The sequence below is a fragment of the Odocoileus virginianus genome, chromosome 5 (genome assembly GCF_023699985.2).
Source record: "Odocoileus virginianus isolate 20LAN1187 ecotype Illinois chromosome 5, Ovbor_1.2, whole genome shotgun sequence".
Taxonomy (NCBI): domain Eukaryota; kingdom Metazoa; phylum Chordata; class Mammalia; order Artiodactyla; family Cervidae; genus Odocoileus; species Odocoileus virginianus.
The window spans coordinates 71273633-71295259 of NC_069678.1; positions in this window are offsets into that span (position 1 = coordinate 71273633).

Sequence of the window (21627 nt, forward strand, 5' to 3'; positions counted from 1 at the left end):
TTCTGAACCTATGGCTACAGCTCCTGCCAGGCATGCTTTCTCCCATAGCTGAGGCTTTCACCATGTTCCAGCAATGCTCCTCTCATCTGCCCAGTTAGAGTTTATAGGCCACAATGGTTTCTAGTTCTGAATGGACAGGGAAAGAGAGTATGCACAGCAGACGCTGCAGTAAATCACTATTGCTAGTCTCTGAGTCTTTCACCACCCCATGCTGGGTCTCTTAACCTTGACCTTAAGTGCAAATAGACCTTTCATTAAACCCTCTCCAATTATCTTCTTGAATGTGCCTTCCATTTTTCCTGCCAGGGCTCTGACTGATACCACTGACCTCAGGAGAGAAACATCTCTGATGCCTTTTCTGATTTACAAGGCAAACTTGCGTCTGAATGACCGTAAGAATGGATATGAAGCAGAGGCTGCCCCATTCTCTGACAGAGCCGTTACCAAGGCATGACCCAGTTATTTTTGTTGGGACTAGTCCTTTAGGAAAGATAATGTCCTAAACTCAGGATAATATACAAGCTTGAGGAACTTTTGAAATTTAGGTTTATCAGAAGGAATTTGCTCTTTTGATACTCAGCCAAGTTTTATTTATTAGTCTCTTTTGTTGGTATTAAAATAGAGCCTCTTTCCTTCCTCATGTTTTTAGTAAAGTAAGGTAAGCTTCAACCATATACTTCACCATCTAGGTGTATATCTATATCTATACCTATATATGCATATATAAAATATATATATATATTTATATGCATGCATGTGTATTTCCCAAGAAATAAAGCTAGTAGCATAAACATGAAAATATTTTTTTTTCCTTTTAAAGCATCCATCTAAACTGTTTAATGAATTCTAAATGGATAGTAGCTCATTAATTTCCTAGCATTTTTGTTTTAAATAGCCACTGAACTTTAGATTGAATCTAATTATGTCTTTTAAGGTTCATGAATTTCATCCTGTTTAAACCTTCCAAACACTCAGGCCACATTGGCTGTAATGCTTTTTTACACGTTTATTTCTTTAACACAAATATTGTAGTTTTCTCTCATAAGTCGTATTATATTATGTGTAATATATAATGATATCACTCAGACTTATGTGTTGGAAACATATATCACTCAAGGATTTTTAAAGATCTTTTAACAAGGAAGTTATGGCTTTTAAAGTGTTCAAAGGGCTAGAAGTGTGGAATGTTACAGTACATCACAAGAATGACCCTCCCCCGCCCCCCGCGCCCCCATCCCATAGCTGATATTTTTGTTGCAGTCAAAAAGTGAGTAATTGGGGGTGGCTACTAAAACTATTGAGCTCCAGAATTTACCTCAATGACTGCAATGGAAAAATCAGGAAGCCAGATTGTGAAGCTCCCATTGCTATCAGCACCACTGCACTTGATTTCCAGGAATTTGGTGACTAGGCCACAGAGCACTAAATCTGCTCAGGACTGTAACTATCTTGATGCTCAAGACTAGAGATAAGTTATAGGAATGACACTGCACAAGAGTCAAGCATGACGATGACCTCTATTCTACTCCTATCTTAAAAGTTCACATGAACACACATCTAATTTGCAAATTCTAACTTGCATCCTGAACCCTAATTGCAAAGGAGTTTCAAAAAAGTGTTTTTAACTTAGCTTCCAGCAGTATAGTAAGGTACACTGTGCTACATTCCTTTTGATAATGTCATATTATCATGCTTTTATCCATTATTTTGGAGTCAAGCTTGTAATGCACGAAAATTGAAGTGAAGTTGGCAACGTCTAGTATGATTCAAGGTTTGAGAAACGGTACAATGTACAATGGGCTTCCCAAGAGGCACTAGTGGTAAAGAATCCGCCTGCCAACACGGAGATATGAGAGAAGTGGGTTCTATCCCTGGGTCAGCAAGACCCCCTGGAGGAGGGAATGGCAATCCACTCCAGTATTCTTGCCTGGAGAATCTAATGGATAGAGGAGCCTGCTAGGCCACAGTCCATAGAGTCCCCAGAGAGTTGGACATGACTGAAGAGACTTAGCAAGCATGGACAATGTACAATAGGCACATAAACCCCATTAGTATTTTTTTTATTATTTCAATTTATTTATTTTAATTGGAGGCTAATTACTTTACAATATTGTACTGGTTTTTGCCATACATTGACATGAATCAGCCATGGGTGTACATGTGTTCCCCATCCTAAACCCCCCTCCACCTCCCCCCCCATCCCATCCCTCAAGGTCATCCCAGTGCACCAGCCCTGAGCACCCTGTCTCATGCATTGAACCCGGACTGGCGATCTGTTTCACATATGATAATAACACGTTTCAATGCTATTCTCTCAAATTATCCCACCCTCACCTTCTCTTACAGAGTCCAAAAGACTGTTCTATACATCTGTGTTTCTTTTGCTGTCTCGCATATAGGGTCATTGTTACCATCTTTCTAAATTCCATATATATGTGTTAGTATACTGATTGGTATTTTTCTTTCTGACTTACTTCACTCTGTATAATAGGCTCCCATTTAATCCACCTCATTAGAACTGATTCAAATGTATTCTTTTTAATGGCTGAGTAATATTCCATTGTATATATGTACCACAGCTTTCTTATCCATTCATCTGCAGATGGACATCTAGGTTGCTTCCATGTCCTGGCTATTATAAACAGTGCTGCAATGAACATTGGGGTAAACATGTCTCTTTCCATTCTGGTTTCTTTGGTGTGTATGCCCAGCAGTGGGATTGCTGAGTCATATGGCAGTTCGATTTCCAGGTTTTACGGAATCTCCACACTGTTCTCCATAGTGGCTGTACTAGTTTGCATTCCCACCAACAGTGTAAGAGGGTTCCCTTTCCTCCACACCCTCTCCAGGATTTATTGTTTTAGACTTTTGAATAGCAGCAAATCAAAACCACAATGAGGTACCATTTCACGCCAGTCAGAATGGCTGCTATCCATTAGTAAGTATTATGGACTTATCAGTTCAGTTCAGTTCAGTCACTCAGTTGTGTCTGACTCTTTGCCACCCCATGAATCGCAGCATGCCAGGCCTCCCTGTCCATCACCAACTCCCGGAGATTACTCAAATCATGTCCATCGAGTTGGTGATGCCATCTAACCATCTTATCCTCTATCATCCCCTTCTCCTCCTGGGATCTTTTCAAATGAGTCAGCTCCTCACATCAGGTGGCCAAAGTATTGGAGTTTTAGCTTCAACATCAGTCCTTCCAATGAACACCCAGGACTGATCTCCTTCAGGATGGACTGGTTGGATCTCCTTGCAGTCCAAGGGACTCTCAAGAGTCTTCTCCAACACCAAAGTTCAAAGCATCAATTTTTCGGTGCTCAACTTTCTTCACAGTCCAACTCTCACATCCATACATGACCACTGGAAAAACCATAGCCTTGACTAGATAGACCTTTGTTGGCAAAGTAATGTCTCTGCTTTTTAATATGCTATGTAGATTGGTCAAAACTTTCCTTCCAAGGAGTAAGTGTCTTTTAATTTCATGGCTGCAATCTCCATCTGCAGTGATTTTGGAGCCCCCCAAAATAAAGTCAGCCACTATTTCCCCATCTATTTCCCATGAGGTGATGGGACCAGATGCCATGATCTTAGTTTTCTGAATGTTAAGCTTTAAGCCAACTTTTTCACTCTTCTCTTTCACTTTCATCAAGAGGCTTTTTAGTTCCTCTTCACTTTCTGCCATAAAGATGGCTTCATCTGCATATTTGAGGTTATTGATATTTCTCCCAGTAATCTTGATTTCAGCTTGTACTTCTTCCAGCCCAGTGTTTCTCATGATGTACTCTGCATATAAGTTAAATAAGTAGGGTGACAATATACAGCCTTGACATACTCCTTTTCCTATTTGGAAGCAGTCTGTTGTTCCATGTCCAGTTCTAACTGTTGCTTCCTGACCCGCATATAGGTTTATCAAGAGGCAGGTCAAGTGGTCTGGTATTCCCATCTCCTTCAGAATTTTCCACAGTTTATTGTGATCCACATGGTCAAAGGCTTTGGCATAGTCAATAAAGCAGAAATAGATGTTTTTCTGGAACTTTCTTGTTTTTTCGATGATCCAGCAGATGTTGGTAATTTGATCTCTGGTTGCTCTGCCTTTTCTAAAACCAGCTTGAACATGTGGAAGTTCACGGTCCACGTATTGCTGAAGCCTGGCTTGGAGAATTTTGAGCATTACTTTACTAGTGTGTGAGATGAGTGCAATTGTGCAGTAGTTTGAGCATTCTTTGGTATTGCCTTTCTTTGGGATTGGAATGAAAACTGACCTTTTCCAGTCCTGGGGCAACTGTTGAGTTTCCCAAATTTGTTGGCATATTGAGTGCAGCCCTTTCACAGCATCATCTTTCAGGATTTGAAATAGCTCAACTGGAATTCCATCACATCCACTAGCTTTGTTCCATAGTGATGCTTTCTAAGGCCCACTTGACTTCACATTCCAGGATGTTTGGCTCTAGGTGAGTGATCACACCATCGTGATTCTCTGGGTCATGATCTTTTTTGTACAGTTCTTCTGTGTATTCTTGCCACCTCTTCTTAATATCTTCTGCCTCTGTTAGGTCCATACCATTTCTGTCCTTTATTGAACCCCTCTTTGCGTGAAATGTTCCCTTGGTATCTCTAATTTTCTTGAAGAGATCTCTAGCCTTTCCCATTCTGTTGTTTTCCTCTATTTCTTTGCATTGATCATGGAGGAAGGCTTTCTTGTCTCTCCTTGCTATTCTTTGGAACTCTGCATTCAGATGGGAATATCTTTCCTTTTCTCCTTTGCTTTTCACCTCTCTTCTTTTCACAGCTGTTTGTAAGGCCTCCTCAGACAGCCGTTTGCTTTTTTGCTTCTCTGTTCCATGGGGATGGTCTTAATCCCTGTCTCCTGTGCAACCTCTGTCTATAGTTCATCAGGCACTCTGTCTGTCAGATCTAGTCCCTTAAATCTATTTCTCACTTCCACTGTATAATCATAAGGGATTTGATTTAGGTCATACCTGAATAGCCTAGTGGTTTTCCCTACTTTCTTCATTTTAAGTCAGAATTTCCAAATAAGGAGTTCGTGATCTGAGCCACAGTCACCAGTGGCTTCCCTGATGGCTCAGAGGGTAAAGCGTCTGCCTGCAATGCAGCAGACCTGGGTTTGATCCCTGGGCCGGGAAGATCCCCTGGAGAAGTAAATGGCAACCCACTCCAGTATTCTTGCCTGGAAAATCCCATGGACTAAATTGTGTCCCCCTAAATTCATACTGAACCTTCAGTACTTTAGATTGTGACTGTATTTGGAAATAGCGTCTTTAAAGCCATTAAGCTAAAACGAAGCCAATATCACTGGTATCTGTATACGTGACTGATGTCATTTATGAAATGAGAAAATATGGACATACAAGGAGATATCAGGGATTCATGTGGAGGAAACATAGTGTGAGGACACAGCAAGAGGGCATTTGTCTGCAAGCTGAAGAGAGAGGCCTCAAAAAAAAAACCAAACAAACAAACAAAAAAACCTGCTGGCACTTTGCTCTCAGCCAGAAAAAAAAAAAAAATAAAAAATAACTACCTTGTTTTTATCACAACTTAGAAGAGAAAGATCAACTGTGAAGTGAGAGATGAAATGAAGAAGTCAATAGTGAAATTAGGAAGTAAGAAAAAGAATAGGACAAACTGAAGAAATCATAGCTCTAGTAGGCATCAGAATTGCCTATTGGATATTGCTGTTTTGCATCAGTTGCAGAAAACTACTTTCTGGTGCTAGCTATGTCACTCACTCATCATCTGTGTCCCAAAATGAATCAATGCTTTTTTTTTTTTCCTAAAGAAAATCTTCTATATCCTTATCTATATCATAAAATTGATCATTCTGCTTCCCTAGAAGATAAAGTTGCACTATCCAGCTTGGGGTGTGATACCCAAGTACAATCTTTGTCACAGCCAGTATTCCTGCTGGGTATGCCGCAGGCTCCTTCAAGCAGAGAAACTCCATAAGTACCAAGTGAAGAGAAAAAGACACTCCTTGTCTCCATCCATCATAATCAGCATGAAAGGAGAAGGGACAGAAAGGATGTTGGCAGTCTCATGTAACTGTTACAAAATACTATTAAATAATGTTATCTTAATTAAACTTCTAAATATAATCTGTTCAAGTATATGGTATATATGGTACATATATATTTATGTGTCAATGGATGGATTTATAAATGTAGATACATACAGATATATATCAAACAAAGTGAGACTTTGATAAAATTCTTAATAGACCATTAACAGAGGGGCTGGACACATATTAGGTCATTTCGAAACCACATTGAACTTGAGGTTGGCACTACCAGTATCATGGTTTTCAGATGAGAAAAACTGATGTGCAGAATGGTTAGTAATTTCTTCAAAGGAAGAGATGGAAGTAGGATACAAAAACAGGCAATCTGACTCCAGAACTCTGTGCTGCTTCTATTATACTTGCTTGTATACAGAGTGTAAACTTAGATTAGTTCCTTTAGACTGTTTTCAATTCTATAAGACCTGATGATAACAAGTCTTAAAGACCCTATATTTGTCAAGGTTCTCCAGAGAATCACAACCAGTAAGATATTAAATTGTAGTTGGAATATCAGAGGTGTGTGTGTGTGCTGGGAAAGGGATGGAGAAGGTAAAAGAAGTAGACTGTGTTAAGGAATTTTCACTATATCCTGAGAGCAATGGGAAGCATTGGAGAGTTTAAAGAGGTGGTTAGATTTGTACTTTTGGAAGATCACCTTAGTTGTTGTGGAGAGAGTCATTCTGGGGAGGTGTACCAATGGTAGGGAGACAAATTAGAAGATTATTGCAAAACTCCAGGTGACAGAGAAATCTAGGATCTGGCATAAAGAATGTACCTGGTTTTCTACAAATAATTTAAAGCCTCAGAGATGACAAAACATCATTCTTCCTAAAATCTTCCTCTCCATCTTAATATTTTGGTGGGTGCCACTCATTCCAGGCCATGATTCCGTGGGCTTTCTGGAATCAGCTGGAAATGTTCTCTTGGGGTCTTTCTCAGCTACTTAGCCTTCCACAGTAACTCCTCATTTTTCAATAGATTTTCATTTTCCTCTTTTGCAGTTCCTATCACCTCACCAGTTATTACTTGACCTTTCATCTTCTGAGCCTGACTTGCATGCAGACAGCTTCCTTGGAATTTTTAGCTGACAGTTACGATCTAAAGTTCCCTGCTGCTACCTTAAAATAAAGGGATCAGAACACAAAATCTTCCCTGCTCTTTAAGGGAAGAATGATAAAATAACTGTTGGGGGAGGTGGTAATGGGAAGACCATACCTACTCCTGGTTTCCATCTGTACACACTTGAAGTGCCTCTCAATGAGAAATCCTACAGGCTGTGCAATTTTGTATCTAAGTATATTTTTTTAATTTGTAATTCCATATGGACCCAGTTGCATGTGGCCAGAACTTCTGCAAGAAAGAATTGGAACCTTTTATTTTGCAATGTCATTGCTTGTAAAGGAAGAACCTTGATTATTTTAAGAATTTTTGAGATTGTAGAAAGAAAACTTGACTTATCAGAAACCTGAGTTGGAAATTTTATTCCACAGGGTTTTTCAAAAAAATAAATCAGAAAATGTGAAACCATTTTGACTTCTATGCATAGCACTTGATTGAAATGACCTTTGTCAAGGTTATCAATGAGGTCCATGATGTGAAATTCAATGGCAATTTTATGTTTTTGTCTTATTCAGTCTTTCAGCAGGATTTAACGTGGCTGACCATACACAATCTAACTTCCACAGTTGCCTACTTTTTCTCTCTGACTTCTTAGTTTCCTTTACCATTTTGTCCTCTTTTATCCGATAAAAAGCTTGGTGATCTTGATGCTGAAAACTCAGCCTCTGTGCACAGCTGCCAATTGGAATCTCAGAGACAGTGTTTTCAGTGAAGTAGAAAAGAAAGATTGAAGGAAAAGGAGAAGAGGGTGGCAGAGGATGAGACAGTTATACAGCATTTCCGAGTCAGTGGACATGAATTTGACAAAACTACAGGAGATAGTAAAGGACTGGAAGGCCTGGTGAGCTGCAGTCCATGGGGTGACAAAGAGTTGGACATGACTTAGTGACTAAACAACAACAAGAAAAGAACAGCTTTATTGCTTTGCCAGGCAAAGGATCTTGCCCCAAGGGTGCACTTTTATTATATTTCTTGAATGCTCCTTTTTTGTCTCTAAATTCTCTCCTTTCTCTCATTAGCAACTGTTAGAATCTACAATTTGGAACTCATGAATGTTCATGGAGGCTGAAGCCTATTTACTACAAACAAGATACAGGGAACACAGAAAGGCTTTCATACCCAGGAGCCCCACAAGATCCTACTCTGTTTAATTCTTAGTTGACTAATTCTTCTTTCTTTAAAAGTTACCTTAAAAGTGACCTCACTCAATATTTCCATTAGCATGTTTCACAGACATCTCAACATACATGTGCCAGGTATTCATTGGTTGATTACTAACCCCACATTTGCTCTCTTAGTTTTACCTGCTAGGACTGGAACCCTGCAAATGACAACTTCCAGACTCCCAAATCTGCTGACCATGTCAGGTTCTGCCAAATATTACATGGAGATAAGAAAGGGGGAGAGAAATTAAAACCCCAAAGCCAGAGATAATGGCAGTATCTCTGGCAATGGTAAGCCTGATGTTTTCTGCTCAGTGGCAGCTGCTATGATTCCAGCAATTTCTGTGATGGCAGTTTCAGCAGTATCAGCAGTAAGGTGACCAGAGCATTAGAAGGAGCAATGAAGACTCCAGCTTAGTAGCAGGAGTTGGTGGGTCCCACACCTAGTGGTTAAGTGTTGCTCCTGAGCCCTGATCATTGATGGCAGCAGCTTCCTGATCTCTGTGTGATGGTTCATCCCCCATTTTGCTTTCCTGTACTTTCAACACCTTTGTCAGAGCTGACTTACCCATTAGTCACAGCAGGCACAGTGCCTCAGGTCCATAAAAGTTTGTTGCTGTTGTTTAGTCACTAAGTCATGACTGACTCTTTGTGACCCCATAGACTGTAGCATGCCAGGCTTCCCTGTCCTTCACTATCTCCCAGAGTTTGCTCAAATTCATGACCATTGAGTTAGTGATGCTATCTAACCATCTCATTCTCTGCCACTCTCTTCTTCTTTTGCCTTCAATCTTTCCCAGCATCAGGGTCTTTTCCAATGAATCAGCTCTTCGTATCAGGTGGCCAAAGTATTGGAGTTCAGCATCAGTCCTCCCAATGAATATTCAAGGTTGATTTCCTTTAGGATTTGCTGGTTTGATTTCCTTGCAGTCCAAGGGACTCTCAAGAGTCTTCTCTAGCACTACAGTTCAAAATTATCAATTCTTTGGCGCTCAATCTTCTTATGGTCCACCTCTCACATCCACACATGATTACTGGAAAAACCATACCTTTGACCACAGGGACTTTCGTTGGCGAAATGATGTCTATCTTTTTAATATACTAAGTTTGTTGTAGCTTTCCTTCCAAGGAGCAAGCATCTTTTAATTTCATGGCTATAGTCACCATCTGCAATGATTTTGGAGTCCAAGAAGATAAAATATGTCCCTGTTCTCATTTTTTCTCCATCTATTTGCCAAGAAGTGATGAGACTGAATGCCACAATCTTAGTTTTTTTAAATATTGAGTCTTAAGCCAGCTTTTCCACTCTCTTCTTTCATCCTCATCAAAACTTTTAGTTCCTCTTCATTTTATGCCATTAGAGTGGTATTATTGGCATATCTGAGGTTGTTGGTACTTCTCCCAGCAATCTTGATTCCAGCTTGTGACTCATCCAGGCTGGCATTTCACATGATGTACTCTGCATGTAAGGTAAATAAACAGCATGACAATATATAGCCTTCTCATATGCCTTTCCCAATTTTGAACCAGCCAAAACCTTACGTTGTTCCGTGTAAGGTTCTAACTGTTGCTTCTTGACCCTCTACAGATTTCTCAAGGGACAGATAAGGTGGTCTGGTATTCCCATCTCTTTAAGAATTTTTCAGTTTGTTGTGATCCACACAGTCAAAGGCTTTAGCACAGCCAATCATGAAGAACTAGACATTTTTCTCGAATTAACTTGCTTTCTGTATGATCCAATTAATGTTGGAAATTTGATCGCTGGTTCCTCTGCTTTTTCTAAACTTAGCTTGTACATCTGAAAGTTCTCAGTGCACATACTGTTGAAGCCTAGCTTGAAGCATTTTGAGCATAACTTTACTAGCAGCAAAATGAGTGCAATTGTATACATTTTGTCAGAACTGACTTACCCATTAGTCACAGCAGGCACAGTGCCTCAGGTCTGTAAGAGTTTAGGGCCCCAGAAATGTTTTATTTTTTTAAATCAGGAGGAAAACTAAAACTGAGTGGAGGAAGGGGCCCATGAAACCAACAGTGCCTAGGGCCATGAGAGTTACAATGCAGCTCTGACCTCTGTGGCCATTTCCCAGCAACAAATTCCTCTTTGAGTCAAACATCTAGCAGTTTCTGCTTTATTTATCAACACTGGCTAAGTCAGTGCCCCAAATAGAACTCTTGATTCCTGCTCTGAAATTCCCTATCTTTCCCCATTCTTCTCTAGTTCAGGGAATGGGCCATCATCCAATATTTACCCAAGTTAGAGGCTCAACTATTGTCCTTGAGCCCTGCCTCTCCTTCAGCCCCAACATCTAAAAGGTCATAAAATTCTATCCGTTTAGTGGACACGATGCATCTCAACTCTGGTCTGTGCTTCTGCTGGTACGAGCTAGTCCAAACTCCCACCAGGGCTTCCTGCTCAACCTTAAAATAAAACCAGACCCTCTGAGCATGCCCTATGAGACCCTTTGCTGTCCAGACCCAGTCTAATTCCCCAGTCTCTTTCTGTGTCACTTTACCCCTTGCCAACTGAGGTTGGTGGACTGCATTAAGGGCCTCACCTTTTCATGTTCCCTGTGCACGCATCCTTTGGCGATGGCTTTGCCCCCAGACTCCGAGATCACACCCTTCAGGTCTTTATGCAAATATTGCCTCACATAGATAACTTGACCTAAAACTGCCCCACAACTCCAACTTTTCCCTTTACTTCTTGGAGATCTTGAAGATTTGGTTTCAAAGGTTGGCTCTGCTATTCTGTAACTCTGTGACCTCTTAATCTCCAAGCTGTATTTTCCCCATTTGTAAAATGAGAATAGTGAGTACCTTTATAGGAGTGCCATGAAAATTTAGTAGAATAAAATACAGAATGCTGATTCATGAAAGATCCTCAGTAGTTCTATGATTCCTTTATCAAAATGTCACCAGCAATAAGTTTTAATTGACTTTTATTTCTGATTTAGAAGTCTGCCTCCTTACCATGCATAGTCATAAGACAAAAACAAAAACAACTTTGAGGAATAAAAACATCTTTTTAACTCTGCTTCCATAAGTGTTTTATAATTACACTCAGCACTGAAAATCTTTGGGTTCACTGCTTCCAAATGTCTTGGTATTAAATATAGGCCTGTACCTGTGTACATAGCATACTGGGGACCCATGAGAAAAATAACATTGAATTCCTCTCATGAGTGTATTTTATGAGTGTTTTCCTGAGGGTCATAGTAGAAGCCTTTATGGCTGTAGAAAAAGGGACTTTTCAAGAGTCATTTCTTGTAGCAAGAGACACCAAAATGGTCATAAAAAGAAAAGCACCTCTGCATGGTACATCTTCTGGAAAACAGTGCTGCTAGGAACTTGGCACCCCTACCCCTCTTCTCCCCCAGGTCATCTTCATTTTCTGTTTTCCCTGAGGAACTGTGAAATATAAAAAACAGGTGTATGTGATTGCAACTGCTTCTGCTACTGCAAGATTCCACTCTTTAAAACAAAAAAAAAAATTTAAAAGGGGATAAAAATTGCCTCCAAAGGATTTTTTTCCTCTGGACAGCCTATCATTTATGACACACAGGGCTCAGCCCTTGGCTGCCATTAGCAGTAAGAAAACGATTGAACTCTTTCTCCTGTATTTTCTAAATACTATAGCTTCCATTTGGATTTATGTGCTTCCACATAAAGTGTGGACAAAGAAGCCCATGCTCTTGAAGGAACAGAATTGCATTCTGGGGGAGAAATCAAAGTGAAGAACAAGTTTGAGTTTAGGGATTCCACCTACCCAAACCCCAGAACAGGTGTGTTTACCTCAAAAACAGAAATGGCAAGTACATTCTTGTGCCAAGACAGCAGTTTTCTTTAACAACTCTGAGTTTACCTCTTGCTACTCATTTTTTTTTAAGCAATTAGGAGGAGGACAATCCCTTTTATATTATAAAATTAGTGAATTCCATTATTCACTTATCATTATCACTATATACCTGTCACCCCAAAAGCGAGGAGAAAAGGAATATTCAAGAAAGTCATGAGGGACTTCCCTGATAGTCCAGTGGTTAAGACTTTGCTTTCCAATGCAGGTAGTGTGGGTTCAGTCTCTGGTCAGGGAGTTTAGATCCTGCATGCCTCCTAACCAAAAAGTCCAAAACATGAAAACAGAAGTAATATTGTAACAAATCCATAAAGACTATAAAAATGGCCTACTTTAAAAAATGAAAGAAAGAAAATAATGTAAGAACACTATTTTTCTAAGGTTTATTTTCTGGAACATCAGATGTACAAGATATCAATCAGTGCTCTGAGGAAAAAGATTCTGTGGTCAAGTAAGATTGGGAAATTCTACTTTAGTTAAGGCTAAACAAATATCTTTTCTGTAGAACTTCTTAGAATGTTTAGTCACTACTTTGCATGGTGAATCACCAAGATAAGGATATCATAGGTAAAATTTTTGATAAAAGCACTTATCTTATGGGACTAAAATGGAAAAACAGAGCAAAAAAGAAATACATTTCCTGTTTTCAAGTCAGTCAGTGCCTAATGGAAAGACAATCCCACAAACAGACTTTTAAAATTAAATGATACAAGTGCAACCATTAAGGTAAATACAGAGAGGACTGCAAGTCCAGTATGGGGAAGCTAACCAGAAGAAGAAGTCAGTCCTTTCTAGAGGAGATGATGCTGGAGCTGAGCCTTCACATGAGTGGCATCATTCCTACCCCATCTACCTTAGTCCACAATTTCCAATCACCTACATGGAGTGAACAACACTTTATCTTCAATAAAACATCTATTTTTTTCTATTTTGGCCTTTGTGTATGTTTGCTTTGTGTTGTCTTTAGAAGTCAGATAGACCTAGATCCAAGTCTTAGCTCTGCCTTTTCCTACCTCTCTGATCTTCAACAACTACCTTAACCTCTTCTGTTTTTCAGAATTGTCATGAGAATTAGACACGATCTAAGTGAAGCACTAGCAGAGTGCCTGCAACACAATAGGTTTAACCATTTAGACTATTATTATTATTATTAGCTTTTAAGGTTGGAATACATTTATAGATACCTAAGCATTCCCTAGATATATACAATCCCATATTTTATTTTATGTTCACCTTTCAGTTTCTGTTTGAAATTCTGCTTGAATTCAGTTTTGTGTTTTTTTAATAAGCTCTCAGACTCTAAAAGGCATAGTACTACATCTGGGATACAGACAAAATGAACTGACCCATAGACCTTGTCTTGGACCAAAAGTTTCCAGATTAATTCTGGGAGTGGGGTGGAGTTGGAGAAAAGTAAGAGCATGATAATGGGCACACTAGATGCGAGAGCCAACAGATAAGACACTATGGGTGAGACTATCACTTTTCTTTGGTAGATGAGGGAAGGACTCCTGAAAGAAGTGACATTTAAGCAGGGCCATAATATATGGGGCACATATGAACATAAGAGATTAACAAGGGAAAAAAATCCAGGAGGAGAAACAGAAGAATCAAGGTAATAATTTATCATCTTTGTCAACTTATGAAGCTACTGTGGGTGACAAATGGAATATGAAACCAGAAAAATGTTAGCAACAGATTATGAAAGGCCAGACAGTTCAATATCCATTTTTATCAATATATCACATTAGACATCTCTGAAAAACACAACAAACCTCCTTTATATGCACAGCTGAGTCAACTAGAAAGAAAAATCCATGGGAACCAAAAAACAAACCCTGCAAACTTCACTAGTAAGCTCATGAACTGATCCTGAGACAAACAAAAATCTTGACTTTCATGTACCTAAGAGGACAATGAATGAGACATTAGTCCTACAGTGTTGGAGACAGATGGCTGATATCTAACCTCCAAAGTTAGAGCCATCCAAAGGCTATGAAAATAAAGTACAGGGCTTAAAAATATCCATCTGTTATTACAAGAATTCACAAATAAAATCTGTTTGTCAGGCTGGACATAAAAACAAAACTGTCATCTCTGATGATTTGTTCCCAAGGTCCTGGCTGCATTTGAGTTTGGAATTTGAATAAATGTTACATGAGTGATTTGGAAAAATGCGAGCTGAGAAATTAACAGAGAAGGGATTCCAGACATGTGTTATTTTGGTAGCTCCAGCAAGAAGCAGGTGCAAAATCATTCTGGCCAGACACACCATCAAAAACAGATATAAATTATTTTTCAAGTTAAAACCCCACTGAAGAAAAGCTCATAAAGAGAAAAATCACATGCTTATGAAGGAACAATCGTTAGAGAGAGGTGGAAGACCAAAAACACAATACAAATATACCTCCCAAAACCTCAGATAATAGAAGCTAACTACAAAATAAGTACTTTTAAACTCAGTAAAGTGTATACCTAGGTTGGGAAGATCCCCTGAAGAAGAGAATGGCTACCCACTCCAGTATTCTTGCCTGGAGAATTTCACAGACAGACGGCAGCCTGGTGGGTTGCAGTCCATGGGGTTGCAAAGAGTCGGACACGACTGAGCAACTAACACTACTACTTCTAGTTGTATACTTTCCCCTCAGATATCACTCCTCAGGACTTTGCACAATATCACCTTAAGTGTGAAGCCTTGCTAAATAATTTGAAAACTTAGAGTAAAAGGACTATTTCCTAGAAGAATATAACTCTCACAACTGATCTAACAAGAAAATTTAAAATCGGATAACCTCAATAGATGCAGACAAAGCTTTTGATTAAATCGCAAGAGAGTTCCAGAAAAACATCTATTTCTGTTATTGACTACACCAAAGCCTTCGACTGTGTGGATCACAATAAACTGTGGAAAATTCTGAAGGAGATGGGAATACCAGACCACCTGACCTGCCTCTTGAGAAACCTGTAAGCAGGTCAGGAAGCAACAGTTAGAACTGGACATGGAACAACAGACTGGTTCCAAATAGGAAAAGGAGTACGTCAAGGCTGTATATTGTCACCCTACTTATTTAACTTATATGCAGAGTACACCATGAGAAACACTGGGCTGGAAGAAACACAAGCTGGAATCAAGATTGCCTTAAAGTTGGCTGAAAGCTTAACATTCATAAAACTAAGATCATGGCATCTGGTCCCCTCACCTCATGGGAAATAGATGGGAAGACAGTGGAAAGAGTGTCAGATTTTATTCTGGGGGGCTCCAAAATCACTGCAGATGGTGACTGCAGCCATGAAATTAAAAGACACTTACTCCTTGGAAGGAAAGTTATGACCAACCTAGATAGCATATTAAAAAGCAGAGACATTACTCTGCCAACAAAGGTACGTCTGGTCAAGGCTATGGTTTTTCCAGTGGTCATGTATGGATGTGAGAGTTGGACTGTGAAGAAAGCTGAGCATTGAAAAATTGATACTTTTGAACTGTGGTGTTGGAGAAGACTCTTGAGAGTCCCTTGGACTGCAAGGAGGTCCAACCAGTCCATCCTGAAGGAGATAAGTCCTGGGTGTTCATTGGAAGGACTGATGCTGAAGCTGAAACTCCAATACTTTGGCCACCTCATGGGAAGAGTTGACTCATTGGAAAAGACCCTGATGCTGGGAGGGACTGGAGGCAGGAGGAGAAGGGGACGACAGAGGATGAGATGGCTGGGTGGCATCACCGACTCGATGGGCATGAGTTTGAGTAAACCCCAGGAGTTTGTGATGGACAGGGAAGCCTGGCGTGCTGTGATTCAGGGGGTCACAAAGAGTCAGACACGACTGAGTGACTGAACTGAACTGAACTGAACAATTTGAACAAATCGATAAAGAAGATAGAATGTGTTATATCCTACACATGAAGAAAGGTTGGAAAATTATTTATTTGGAAAGAAAAATAAAAAATGTATCTCTCACACCACATGCAAACAAAAATTTCTGTTAGATATATAGCATATAACATTTAGATTATTCCTTTTAGAACATGGAAAATGCCACGAACTGGTTTTGGATATATTTTACATATAGCAGACATATAAACACATCTTCAGGAATGATGCACATCAAAATCAGGAAAAGATGAGCTGAAAAGTCGACTCTGAATCATAGAAATTTTAGGAATACCTTTGTCAGTACATTTTGTTAATGTTTTCCACCTCTTGTGACACTAAGAGTGATAGAAGATCCACAATTACATATGTTTCGAAGAGTTTTTTCTAAAAAACTAATGAAGCTTAACTAATCTAAAAAAAACTAATTAACTAAGTTAGTTATTTAATTAGTTAATTAACTAAGTTAACTAATTCACCAATTTAACTAGATTAATCTAATATATAACATTATATATATAAAATATAACATTATAAATCAACTATACTTCAATACCCATGGCTGATTCATGTCACTGTATGGCAAAAACCACTACAATATTGTAAAGTAATTAGCCTCCAATCAAAATAAATAATTTTAAAACGTGACAAAAGTAACATAACAATCAAATTCAGTGTCAATTTCAGTAAGACTCCAGTTAAAACACACAGGTATAAAACATGTTTTGGTGACAATTGGGATAATTTGAATATGCATCAGATATTTTAAAGTAATGGTGAAGTTGTTGATTTTCTTGGGTGTAATAATAGCACTGTGATTATGTAGAGCATATTCTTTAAATTCTTCAATATTTAATGAAGGTATATAAAAGAATCAAAGAATCAAAGTATTACAAAGCATCCACTGGAAATCAAGTATTAGCAAGAAAATGTTTATTTGTGTGTATATATACTGAGAAAGATTTTTAATGTGGCAATTTGCTAATAATTGTTGACTCAAGGTAGAGTCTACATAAGATTTTATTGTGTCACTATTCCAAATTATTTCTGTGTTTAAAAATTACAAATAAAAACTATCTAAAAGTAAAAAAAAAAAAAAAGTAAATAAAACAAAATGAAGGGTGATAGCTTGATTTAAAAGCAATTCTTAAAATGAAAAAAAAAAAGAGTGTTTTAAAAAGTTACAAGACAAAACTTTTAAGTGACAAGAAAAAGAAAATCTGGAGATAGGTAACCTCTGGGCAGAGCAGAAAGGGAGTGAGATGAAGGAGGGTATCACAGGAGCCTACAACTCTGAGTTCAATTCATTCGCTCAGTCATGCCCAACTCTTTGTGACCCCATGGACTGCAGCATGTCAGGCTTCCCTGTCCATCACCAACTCCCAGAGCTTACTCAAACTCCTGTCCACTGAGTCTGTGATGCCATCCAACCATCTCATCCTCTGTCGTACACTTCCCCTCCCACCTTCAATCATTACCAGCATCAGGGTCTTTTCCAATTAGTCAGTTCTTCCCATCAGGTGGCCAAAGTATTGGAATTTCAGCTTCAGCATCAGTCCTTCCAATGAATATTCAGGACTGATGTCCTTTAGAATAGACTGGTTGAATCTCCTTGCTGTCCAAGGGACTCTCAAGAGTCTTCTCCAACACCACAGTTTAAAAGCATCAATTCTTCAGCATTCTTAAAAGATTTGATGCAGTCATAGAAAAATGTTAAGATTTGGCAAGTCTAGGTTTTGGATACATGTGTGCTTCTTACATTTTTTTGTATGTCTTAATATCTTGAAATATGTTACTAAGTAGTGACATTTTAAAAAAGGTTATTTTCTAAATAGAAAAGAAACTTAACCCAAATAATCCTTTTTTTGTAAGTGGCAAGGAACTTTAGAAAATCTTTAGCAGCAAATCTGACCTCTTAGAGTTTCAACAGGCCATCAGAGGAACCTGGGTGCTGTCTCTTCTGTCCCATAGAATAGATCTCAACAATACTTAATTCAAATAAGTAAATATCCAGAATAAACTGGTATGGATGAGATTGGCCTTGCTAAGCCAACCATAGAACAAAGATCTTTTATTGAGAAACTTTCTCAAGAGAATAATATTAAACTATTTCTTTTGTTTATTTGTCAAAGCACCCAAAAACAACCACAAAACATTGTGAAACTGGAAAATAACCAATTTAAACTGGTGGTGTTGGGAGTAGGGAGAGGGAAAGCTTCTCCATGAAAGAATTTTGTAGCTACACAACACCCTTGTTATCACAAGGTTATATTAATAAATTGAGTGTCAGCAAAAGCAAAATCTGTTTCAATAGTAATTTTAAGATGGTCTAGGAAGAATCATTTAAAACTATCTCTGCTTGCCATAGCTTGTAAAAAATTCTTCTGTAAAATTGTAATCCTGTTATTGATGTTTTGTTTTTCAATTTCTCTATGCAATATGTAATTATTTCAACCTCTTCCCCTTTGTGTGGTCTATTGATGGGCTAGAATTCAGAAGAGTTTCTTTCTAAGAACTCCAAAAGGCTCAAGATAGTGATCTTTCCCCTCAACTCATATTCTCTGACCTAAATAGTTTTATTTTTGAATGTGCCCCAAAGATTTGAATGGGACAAAGTATTCAAAACATAGCATTCTCATAAAATATTTAACCTCAAAAAGAAGCAGGCTTTATTCCCTCAAGGAAAAAGAAATCTAATGCCAAAATATGAATTGTTTTTCATTTCTCTTTTTTTTTTTGAGACTCTTCATATCTAGAAAAAGGAATAGGATGGCCAGAGCCATTATATGAATAATTTGATTCTAGTATGCTTGACCAAAAGATTGAATGACCAAAGCAAAACTGAAAATTTTTTAAAGTATTTTTAATATTTATTAATTTACTGCTGGGTCTTTGTTGCTGTATGTGTGCTTTCTAGTTTCAGCAAAAAGTTGCTACTCTCTAGTTGTGGTTTAGGGCTTCTCAATGTGTGTTGGATTCTCTTACTGCAGAGCATGGCTCTAGTGTGTGGAGGCTTCAGTAGCTGCGACTCACAAGCTCCAGAGCACAGGCTCATTATGGTGGCACACGGGCTCAGCCATCCCATGGCATGTGGGATCTTTCTGGACCAAGGATTCAACCAGTGCCACTTGCATTTCAGGATAGATTCTTAACCAGTGGACTACCAGGAAAGTCTCCAAAGCTGAAGATTTTAAGATGTTTAGCTATTAGGTGAAAACTTCATATTGGAGGTATTCAGAAAAGATTAGGAATCTATCTTTAAGGGATGAGAAGTTATAGACAGAAGATGAAACTAGGGGGTAAGGAAAGGAATGGACATGTTCTCTACACTTGACTATGTTCCGGATACTCCATGTAAATCATCTAAGTGAAATCTTGCACAATCTCCTTAGAGATTTTGTTTCTCATGTCACAGATGACAAGGTGAGATTTCATCAGGTAGAATAATGAGTCTAAGACCACGTGGTTGGTATGGACGTACATTGCTCAGATCTCCTTTTAAGAAAATCTGCTTCATGTGGTGTAGATGATGCTGTTTCAGCATCTTCAGAGCTACCTTGACATTCATGCCAATGCCGCACTTCACTCAGGCTGCTCCCAGGCCATGACTGAGCACAGCAGTGCCACTAAAGCCAGTCTGTTCCTGGCCCAAGTGGAATGCCTCCAACTTTTGCTCTGAGACTCTGCACTGACTTGGCTATACTCAGAACTGCAGTCAGAGGTTCTATCTGATGCTCCTTCACTCCTATTCTCCTTTCAAAGTTTTTAAACCTATATCACCTACCCTCTCCGAATCCCTCCTTTATCTTTCATAATAATTCCCTCAGTAAGACTCTTGTATATCCTGTCTTTTCACCTACATCTCAAAGGACCTTACCTGACACAGGCCGCATAATCAATAACTGTCAGAATAAGAGGCAGATGCAAAGGTATTGCTCTTTCAAAATTGGCATTTTGTTGTTGTTGTTTTTCAGTTGCTAAGTCATGTCTGACTCTTTGTGACCCCATGAACTGCAGCATGCTAGGCTCTATCCTCTACTATCTCTCGGAGTTTGCTCAGATTCATGCCCAGTGGGTTGATGATGCCATCCAATCATCTCATCCTCTGCTCCCTCCTTCTTCTCCTGCCCTCAATCATTCCCAACAACAGGGTCTTTTCCAGTGAGTTGGCTCTTTGCATCAAATGGCCAAAGTATTGGAGCTTCAGCTTCCGTATCAGTCCTCCCAGTGAATATTCAAGGTTGATTTCCTTTAGGGCTGACTCATTTGATCTCTTTGCAGTCCAAGAGACTCTCAAGAGTCTTCTCTAGCACCACAGTTCAAAGCATCAATTCTTTAATGCTCAGCCTTTTTTATGATCCAACTCTCACATCCATACATGATAAGTACTAATATTGATACTACTGATGATAAGTAATATAAGACGTATGTTAGTTGAACTAGATGTCATCCTTTACACTTTCATGCATTATCTTGCTCAGTTTTCATAACAACTCCATAAGATAGATGTTATTATCCTACATTCTACAGATGAGAAGACAAAGGCTTAGAGATGTGATTAATTTACCCTGGCCATATAATTATCCAGTGGCTTAGCCAGGATTTGCGCTTGGGTCTGTATGACCCTAAATCAAAGTTTTTTAACACCTCTGTACAATTTATATACTATACTGCTTATCACAAACCACTCTGCCATCTTCTAGCTTCATCACCTTGCATGTTTTATTGTTGTTCAGTTGCTAAGTCACGTCTGACTCTTTGCTACCTCACAGACTTCAGCACCCCAGTAGGGCTATGATTTGATGGGTATCTTTCACTTGTAGTTAGAATAAGCAATAGCTATTTATAAAGCGCCAACTCTGTGCCCAGGTTTTTGGCTATTTCCTGATAATCCAATAGAAGAAAGATATAGTTTCTTCCCTCAGGGAAAATCATTACTAATCTATCAGGTTATTAACAATTTAAATAAAAAGAAATTATCGACACCCCTGAAACAAAGAAACATCCAAGAATCTAGATAATTACAGAGTTGTCGTCAAGTGACACTAACTACTCTTCTGAACAAAATAACTTAAAAGTAAACTCCAAAACTGATGAAACTTCAAAACAGCAAGGAGTGCCTATTAGCCAGAAGAAAGAAATTAGATCTTGAAAATTTCATAAGATTTGGAAAGGCAGAAACTGTGGGATGGTGATTGCTAACTGGAGGGAAAATTAATCCTTAAAATAATGGAAGATTCAGGTAGAAATGTAAGCAGTAATTTCTCACTTGGCATAACTTAAAACACTTCCTCCTAGAGAATATAATGGAATGTACCATGATGGAATAATGTGCACTTGGCAGTTAGACAGGCCTGCAACCCACAAGTCTGTCAGCACGAACTGGTTAAACAATAAAATTGGGAACTAGGGCAGTAAGGAGGAGGTTGAATGATGCTGCATGGGAAATATAATGTTGTCCAGGTATCTCCCCGGTGAGGGAGTCTGTTTTAATCTTGGACTTCAGCCAGGAATTTACCTTCTTAACTCAAGAAATCT